The sequence below is a fragment of the Oryctolagus cuniculus genome, chromosome 8 (genome assembly GCF_964237555.1).
Source record: "Oryctolagus cuniculus chromosome 8, mOryCun1.1, whole genome shotgun sequence".
Lineage (NCBI taxonomy): Eukaryota > Metazoa > Chordata > Mammalia > Lagomorpha > Leporidae > Oryctolagus > Oryctolagus cuniculus.
Window position 1 is genome coordinate 98,703,587 of NC_091439.1, and position 9,909 is coordinate 98,713,495.

At 34.5% G+C, this 9,909-nt stretch overlaps 1 long non-coding RNA gene across 1 annotated transcript in view; it reads left to right on the forward strand.

Moving 5' to 3' along the window:
• The window catches only part of LOC127483206 (uncharacterized), a 35,387-nt gene extending 29,880 nt beyond the window's left edge, over positions 1–5,507 (forward strand). The window contains exon 3 of the long non-coding RNA XR_007909275.2: positions 1,291–5,507. This is a non-coding gene — a long non-coding RNA (uncharacterized lncRNA). The remainder of the gene's footprint in view (positions 1–1,290) is intronic.
• Positions 5,508–9,909: the final 4,402 nt, after the last annotated feature.

Sequence of the window (9,909 nt, forward strand, 5' to 3'; positions counted from 1 at the left end):
TAATTTTTCATAATTTTCAATCAAAATTCTCATTTTAGTGGTGGGTATTGGACGTAGTAATTAAGATGCCTCTTGGGATGCCCCCATGCCATAGCAGAGGGTTTGAGTCCTTGGCTGTACTCCTGACTCCATCTTCCTAATAATGTGGATTCTGGGAGGTAGCACCTGTTGACTCAGGAATATATGACCTTACCACCCATGTGGAGACTTGCATGGATTTCCTGGCTTTTGACTTTAGCCTGGCCTAACCCTGCATTGTGGGTATATTTGTAGTAAACTACTTGATGTAAGCTCTTTATGTTAGTTTTTCTCTCCCAATCGCATCCCTTCTTCCCACCTTCTCCCTACCATTCTCTCTCTCCCTTCTTCTCTGAGTCTCTCTGGTCCTCAAATAAAATAAGTAAATGATTCTGACTGTACTCGTTACCTGTAACTTACCAGCACATGTGTCCCTCTTAAGATCTATTGTTTCAAGGTAAAGAAATCTTTTTAAATGGCCACATATTTTTAGAGTCTAAATGTTGCTTTTCTCCTCTTCTATGTGCACAACCTAATAAGAAAATATCTGCTTCTCAATAAGAATAGAAAGTTCTATGACTTACAGTAAAATAAGCCTAGTGTGGGTAGTACTAAAGCAGGTGTGATCCTTGAATTCCTATTAGTTATTAATTCTTGAAATTGTTTGCCCAACACTATTCATTATTTGCCTTCTAAGCACGTAATTATTTGCCATCAATCTGTAGGACCCTTAAAAGTCTGCTGAACCCAGAGGACAATGTGATTTGATGAGCAGATGAATATTTAGCTTAATTCCACCTAATGAATACTTCAATTTTCTAATATGCATCCTAATTTAAAAAAAAATCTGCTGAGTAATTCTGCATCTTAGAAAGTCCGGCAGAACTAACGATTAATAGATTTAGTTTATTGAAGATCTAAATTAGAGGCATTTGTTATTATCTAGAAAACACATTCATTTAGTAAATGATTTGAAACACATGCTGTGGTTTGAGGGTGTCCCTCAAAGTGTCATGTGCTTGACGCTCGGTGGCCAGCACAATGATGTTAAGAGGTGGTGGCGCCTTGGAGAGCTGGAGCATGCTGGAGGTGACTTGGTTATTGGATTTGTGCCCTTAGAAGGGGTGAAGAGAGTTCTCATGGAACCTCAGAAGGAGGTTCTGACGAGGTTGCAGAAGGTTTTTTCTCCAGAGGGTTGTTATGAAGGAGCCAGATGGCCCTTCCCCCACCTCTTTGGCTCCTTGCTTATCATGTTACATCTCCCTCTTGCAGGTGTGTTCACCATGATGCTTTGCAGCCAAGGCGGCCCTTGTCAGAGCCAGCAGCGTCCCTCCAAAACTGTGAGTTCAATTATCCTCTTTCTTTACAAACTACCGAGCCTCAGAACCTCAGTCTGCCTTGGAAAATCTGCACATTCATGAGTCATACACAAGTCTCCAGTGGAATGTTGAGATCCCTGTCTCCTGTCCTGAAAAGACTGCGATCAGTTTACTTTTCTGGTCCAATAGGTCTGGAGTAGCAAGTGGAAATTAGTTCTTTTCAAGGGACTACTACTACAGAACTACTGATAGGCATTTAAATGAATAAAAAGAAACTTTGGTCCAGAAACGGCAGTGACTAAGAAAACACTGGTAATATAGCTTTTCTAAATACTATGCTTCACAAAAATGTATCAAGCAGCAAAATAAGAAATGTTAAGAAAAATGACTTACGCATTTACTTTGTAAATTTATCTTGCTCAGAAGCATATATCTGAATCAGATACTATGCCACCAGAGCAGAGGCCCTGAATGTAAATGGGTGCCAAGTCATGAACTCCTGAAATATAATATTTATGAGGAATAGTAATTAAACACAGAGATGTAAAATAGTGATAAATATTCTAGTGAGACTGAACCCTAGTGAGACGGTACCAGATCTCACATTGTATGAGGGCAGCACCGTAGCATGCCATATCTGCACACTGAATTCAACTGTGTTTCATTCTGGATGTTTTAGACAAAATGTTGATGAAAACACTTAAATTTCTTTAACATTTTGGGCCTAATTGCAAAGAATAATTACAAATGTAATACACAAGTGAATTATAATCTCACCCTTATGAGCTTTACTTTCTTAACCTATTTAAAATTACTATCAATTGGACTTGCTAAGACTTTAACCATAAGAATGGCAAAACCCCTCATAAGAAGAAAAACACTATAAATTAAAAAATAGTCATTATCCATATAATTGGACAAACTTTAAATTAATCCTAGGTTTGACTTGGAAATATTATTAGCATGTTGAACTTGTACAAGATGTAGATGCTTTGCAGACTTAATAAAAGATGACGGGTTAATTAAATATTGGAGATATGCCAAGGCACAGATACCTCCTCATCACAGTGTTCAGCAGGTGCTTGCATCCCAAGTGTTGCATCTCAGTTGTAGGTAAGTTCACAAAATAATTAGGATCATGGTGGATGGTTGGTTTTTAACTTACTTGAATAATTTGGTATTCAGTGTTTAGGAAAATTAGCATGAGATAATACTGGCATAACATGCAAATATTTATTAATGAAGCTAACACTCTGAATATTCATTTGTTTAAAGATTTCACTTAAAATGATCAGGAGTAAATCTGTCTCTCGAGCAGGCAACCCAAAGTCCATCTTAGAGGCCATGATTTCCTAAATTTCCAATGACTTAAGAGTTTATATGACCTTCACTTGGTTTTGTTGAAGATTCAATAGTTTAGTGGTGATTCCTTTTGATGGACTGAATAATATGAATTACAATCATGTTCATACTAAACTTGTATGATTCCAGGAAATCCCAGTAATATCCTAGTAATGAATGCACTATTGCCTTGAATGAATTGTGAATTCTGTAAAATTTCCCCACTGTATCTTCAGGTTCCTCATCTACACATTCAACAGATAGCAGATGGAAAATAGTTGTAAAAAAATGTGCCTCCATTGAAAGTGCATAGATGTTTTTCTTGTCATTATTCTGTAAACAATGCAGTATAGGAGGTATCTGTAACAGTTACATTATGTTAACTATTATAAGCCATCTAGACATGATCAAAAGTATACGACACGATGTGCAAAGGTTATATGAAGATCTGAAAAGCCATTTTCTATGTAAGGGACTTGGACATCTGAGAATTTGGTGTCTGTGGGAGATCCCATGGGTGCTGTATTTTCCTTCTCATCTGCTTCTACACCTCCATCTTTTTCTAGATTGGAATCTTCTTGAGGGCAAATAGCTTTGTGTTTTGGTCTTCCACCAGAATCTAGAAAAGAGTAATAATACAGAAAATCATAAGGGACTATGCCGTGGCTCACTTGGTTAATCCTCTGCCTGCAGCGCCAGTATCCCACATGGGCACCAGTCTAGTCCCGGTCGCTCCTCTTCCAGTCCAGCTCTCTGCTGTGGTCTGGGAAGGCAGTGGAGGATGGCCCAAGTGCTTGGGTCCCTGCAACCGCAAGGGAGACCGGGAGGAAGCACCTGGCTCCTGGCTTCAGATCAGCATAGCTCTGGCCATAGTGGCCATTTGGGGAGTGAACCAATGGAAGGAAGACCTTTCTATCTGTCTCTCTCCTTCACTGTCTAACTCGGTCAAATAACAAAAATTTAAGAAAAAAGTCATATAATACTTAAGAAAATCTAATAACAGATTACAAAAATTTATTGCTGATTATATTTGTCAATATATGATTTTATTTATATTATTGTGCTTGTAATTCATAATTCATAACAGATTATATAAATTACATTTTAAATATGTTCATTTACTTTTGTATCTAACTCAAAACCACCTGAAGGGGCTCTAATTATGTGTTTATACCTTACACAAAGTGAACATTCTATATATTTATGCAAATTTTTGGTAAATTACATGAAAAATATGGAAGCATGTAATCTAAATGCCAGTTAACTTTTTGATTAGTTTTATCTTTATTCTCAAGTCATCTCATTTCTATGAATCCAAACTATATAGGTGAGCCTAAATTAATAGATCATTTCAACAGAATCATAAAACAGGGTCCAATCACATAAAAAGTCTTTTATGTTAGCTGTTTGATATCTCTCCAGTAAAGTGATACATATTTTATAGGGAAATTGCAACCACTCTTGATATTAGAGAGAGAATTATAACTCTGCTTGATCCTGTATTCTAGGCAAATGTATGAGCCCTTGGTCCCTAAATAGTGAAATGCCTTCAAGCCAATTTGAGAGAAATAATAACAATTTGGAATAATATGTGCTCAGTTTCCACTTGTCCACCTCTGAGTATATTCTTAATTTTGTGGTTAAAGGGCTATTACAGAAGAGAGCAGAATGAAGTAATATTCAGCAGGTGGTAGGCAATATGTGCACATGATAATCATTAGGGAACCACCTGGATTTGTCTCATCCCAGCCAAACCCATCTCTTATCCGATAATACAACATGATTCAGACATTAGGGAAAAAGACATGGAGTTACTTATTCCCAATGCAGTGATATACAGTGACTGTTTAGAATATTCTAAACTATATGGATGTTTATTGACTTTTGACAGGATTATGTCCTTACATACTCATCATAAATTGAAAATACCTTAAGTCGAAAATGCATTTGGAACACCTAACCTCCTGGAATCACAGCTAAGCAATACAGTACATAACACTCAAGAATGTCATTTGTTTCCTCTCATGATCATGTGGCTGACATGAAGCTGCAGCCTGCTGCTGCTGCCCAGCATCATGAGAAAATGTCATAACATTAAGCCCAAGAAAAGATCCAAATTAAAAGTATAATTTCTACTGAACGCACAGCACTTGCATATTTTTGTAAAGCTGAAAAACTCTAATCAAACCGTGATGAGACAAGACAGTCCATTTATAGAAATATTGTTTATCTGTGTCTTTGTAAATCTATCTAAATCTATACAAAATAAAGGAAGGAACTAATTTCGGTGTACTGGTACAGATTTTCTTTGCTTTTCTCTATTCAAATTGGTGTTTCACTAAGAAGGAAATCATGTACAGTTCTGCAAGCAACAATAATTGATAAACATTTGTATTATGCTTAATAATATTGTGAGCTTTGTAAAGCAGGTTTTAGATTTTATCATTAATTTGTTTAATATTCAGATTATTTACCAACAAATATTCAGAGTATTTAAGCTGTGATCAAAATAGTTACTGCTCAGTCTGTGAGCTTTAGCTCTCATTTGGAAAATAGAAGCAGTCCCATTTAATAAGATTTTTAGAAATATACAAAGAACAAATACAAGGGAAGTCCCTGGAAAATTGTCTATCGCTTTGTAAGTACTGATTTTGTATTAAATTATAGCTAGTCTGCCAAAATATGTTTTGAAATGAAAAAAGATCAGATTTAGTTAAATCTTAAACAAAATTTAGGAGTTTTATTCAAACTATATTATTGGTGATACAATTTAGGGGTCGAGAAAGGCTGGTAATTATCAAAGATTAGAATATTTTATGTAAAGTGATATTACCTTGGAGGACATGTCTCTTTATCTTTGTCAAGGCATTCTTTGCAGCAGGAGAAAGATGATGAAAAAGGTGGAGATTATAACTTTGCAACTTTTTTGACCTATTTTTTGGTCTCTTCTATTTTTAGTAAGCTTTTTTTAATTCTTCAGATCCTAGAGAGGCGTTACACACCTTGAGCATCATTTCAGAGGTGATAATACAGTATATAAATTAGAGGATCTATGAGAAATAGTTGACTATGAATGCATTTTGCATAACTTGTATAAGACATGAGGGGAGAAAATATTATAAAAGAGTATTTATGCTATTTCTAGCTTCCAAAGTGTTATTAAGCAAAGCATAAGAATGCATTCATCCTGCATAAGAGGGGAAGAGTCTTGAGATGTAATAAAGGTTTATGATTTTGATTAAAATCAATACATTTTCTAGACCATTGTGTTATACTCTTGAAATGAAGCGGTTAGTTTGGCAGCACACTGTTAATCTATAAAATGTTAGTGTCTTTTTTTTTTTTTTTCTACTTGCCCAGAGTTAGAAGAGTCTTTGTGTTTTCAGTTTGATCCAGTGCTCCTATGTGTGGAATGACACTCATTACTTTCATTTGTCAATCTTTTTGTAGACGATCCTTGCATAATTTTAAGAGCATCATCAAACATTCCAAACGGGTTATAGTTATTTTAGTATTTCATTGTAATAATTTCTGTCCAACCATAGAGAGGAAATGTTTCATTATTTGGCCTATCGCTCTATCTTTTCTGCGTTTGCTCTAAGTAAAACTTTGTTATGAAAAATGTCAACACAAATTCCACATTGTAGAATGATTACGTTATTGAAGACTGCAGATCAGATAATGTATCAGTATTTGTTCCCTACTTCATCATTAGAGCTACGCCTCCAAAGGAAATTGATAAATTGCTAGTAATAGGTGCTTTCTGAGTGTCTGCAACTATGTTCTTTATACAGAACAAACTGGAAAACATCAGTTGGAAGAAACTTACTGGGGAATTAAGAATATTTTATTAGGGAAAGAAGAAAGTGTTTCTTCTATTTTAAAAAAATGTATTTAGAGAATACATATCAATTTAGTGTTTAAACCAATTTTTCTTAGAGTATACAAAAGCAGGGGATATGTTTTAAACAATGCTCATCTTTTCTTTAAAGGAATGTTGTTAAAATTCCCATTTACAAATTAATTTTAATCTATTTTAATTGACAAGTTAAAGTGAGATGGTAATAAAAAGCCTTAAGGGAATAGGAAAATTCACTTTAGAAAGAGGCTATTTTCCCTACCACTCTGTTAATGTGTCAAGAGAAGGGTCTGAGCAAATTCAGGGTTGGAATGATATATGGCAACTTATTAATTTCAATTATCTTTCATCATTTTCAATAAACACCATTCAAATTCTCTTTCTCTTTGGTTAACATGCCAGTTATAAGAACATTGCATTGTAATTAAGTGTTCAGATTCTAGGTGCTTATTAGACAAACTGTAAACTTGTTTTGGATTTCAGGGATGCAAAACCACCCCATTTCTCTGACACTCTGTTTATTTCTTGGTACAAGCTCCTTCTACTTTTCTATGCGTTTTCTAAAACAGACCTTCCTTAGTGCTAAAGTAAGTGTGTAGAAAGTTTAAGACACTAGCATCCCAGATGAGATTATTCCCAGTTAGGGATAATGAGAATCAAAGAGATTCCAGAAGGATACTCGGCCATAGGAAAGAGAACAATAAATAAAAAACTAAAACAAAAATGCACAATATTTCAACACTGTAGAAGTTTTCAAATCCAATTTTATTGCTCTGAATGTGCGTGTGAACCAGACATAATGGCCATTATTTTTAGAAGGTGTCCAGGATTAGATATAATGATGCCTTTATGTGCTTCAAAATGGATTTATTCCCCAAGCAATCATGCTGAATGCAAAAGCACACTATAATGTGAAATATTTACCTCTTCTATTGAGTTTCCCAAGTGTGTGTTCATAGTCCCCAAAGTAAGATTAAAAACAACTTTATGAAAACATTTCTGTGTCCTACACTACTCTAGTTTCTCTTAGGTATAACACTAAATTTCCCCAGAGCCTCTCACATTTTCAGGTCTTAATTCAGGAGTATATATACTAATTAAGAAAAATGCATTTATTTTAAGAAGGGCATTTTGTATTATGTCACATGAGGATAATACCTTGGTCATATTAGATACCTACTTAGACTTTTATTAAAAGTCATGCTTGTAATTGTGTCATATACAGTATTGGTACCAACTGCTTAAATTTGGACATAGATAAAGCTTGAGAGACTAGAGGAAGGGCATATATATAATACATAATATATAATAATATATTATATATTTATATATAATTATATGTATTATATATTATATAACATTATATATAATATATATAATTGTAAAAGTTGAATGAAAGATTGTTGAAAAAGAAGAACTTCAGGTTTAGGAAAATAACATTAATGCAATGATCACTAACCTATAAAATGAATATTAGACAAAGGCCTTCAAAGTCATAGACATTCCTCTGAGGAAAAGAAACCATTGAGATTTTAACAATGAAGAAGAGCAGCGACCCGAAACTGAAGAAATATGCTGATATCTTGTGTGTTTTTCAAAATAGAAAGTGTTTCTTAATTTTCTTAGTATAAAGTAGTATTGGACCAATTAAGCACAATCTGAACAACAAAGGTAGATGGATTGCTAATTTTTTTTCATTGCCTATCACCTCTGGTGTGTGTGTATTGAAGAGAAAGTCAGAGGATGAAAAAAACCCACCTATTTTCTTTTCAGATATTGTGCATCACAATGCAACCCAGCAAAACTCACAGGATGCTTATGTAGTTTATATTGTGACAAGAGGTTCTAAGCTCCTCAATATGACTGACAAAAAGAGAGGTGGTTAAAAAGAAAACAAAAGCTGAACATTATTTGCATAATTAAAGACATGTTTTCATTTTGTTAATTTGTGTGTCTTTCTTTGCATGTGTATCTCCTTGTCCACATAGCCTTGTTGGCACTAACATTTCCTGCAAACAATCTTAAGAGCTTTGCTGCATAGGCAGGGCTGCTTCCCACTTTTGTAAATGTTTGTGCTTGACATATTAAACTCCTAAATTGATTAAAGAGGAGCTTTCATCCTCAGTTGTTACTAAGACATCAAGTTCATTACCCTTAGCTTTCATTCACCTTTACTGCTTTCTTTGAGTTTTCTCTTGTCAATTGACAGGAGCATAACCATGTCCATACTGTGTTTCTCTCATGGAGCCCAATCACAGACCACAGTCTCTATATATTATCCAAAATACTAAAGATTTCTGGGATCAGAAGCAGAAGCCAAATCTCCCAATTCCCTCCCATCTGCACAGCAGGTGTTTTAGATGATTCTATATAGGAGTTAGCAAGACAGATGTTCCCTTGAAAACTTTTGGTCCATGGTAAGATGTCTATCTAAAATTTACCCTTAGCATTAATGTCTTGCAACTTTTAAGCTTAACTGTCTAATGATAAAGTGAACAAGAACTTGAAGTTATGCTATTTAAAAGATGACATTTTGTTTTTTACATTCGGACCAACACAAATACTTTTTTTAAAAACTAAAGGAAATTATATAGTGATGCACAGTTTGTACCTAAAGGAATGGAAGAGTGCCCTGGGTAGTCCATCCAAATATTGCAGATGTGGCAATACTTCCAATGAATGGGTCTTCAGGATGAAATTTGAAAGCAACCCTTCAAACACTCACATTTGAAAGAACTTAATTTACTAACTTTCTGAGCAACCTATGAGTAATTGTCTTTCCACATAGTTTCTGTTGAATCAAGAGTTGGAACTGAAGGTGTGCAGTCTCTGGAGACAAGATCTTCCTTTAGCAAGAGCTTTAAATAGACTTAATTTCTATCTTTATATTACAATGTATGTAGATAGTAGCAATATTATAATATATAGTTAAAAACAAAGCAGGTACTAGACTGAGGCACAAGCAGTTATTTTCTTAAAATATAAGAATCCAACAAATGAAAAACCTTTCCCTAAAAGAAAAAGGAAGTAAAAAATACCATGGAGAGATAGATTCCTTCAAGAACATTCAGCTGAATGCAAATCTCATGTATTACCTTTTCTCATAAGCACTTTTTCTTATGAAACAATTTTATAAGCAACAAAGGTTTATTTCTCCATCAGAATAAATGTTCTTCTCAAGTTAACTTTTACTTTGATATATGTTTTCCATACAGAATCCAGGCTTAAGGAATAATTTTAGGGTAGAATATATGCAGAACCATCATGATACTTGTAAAAGAAACATGTCTGAAACAGGAGATGTTGATGCTCATTTCCATGCTAAGGTCATCCTAGTCAGTTACATTGGTGTGTCACATGACCAAGCCATGT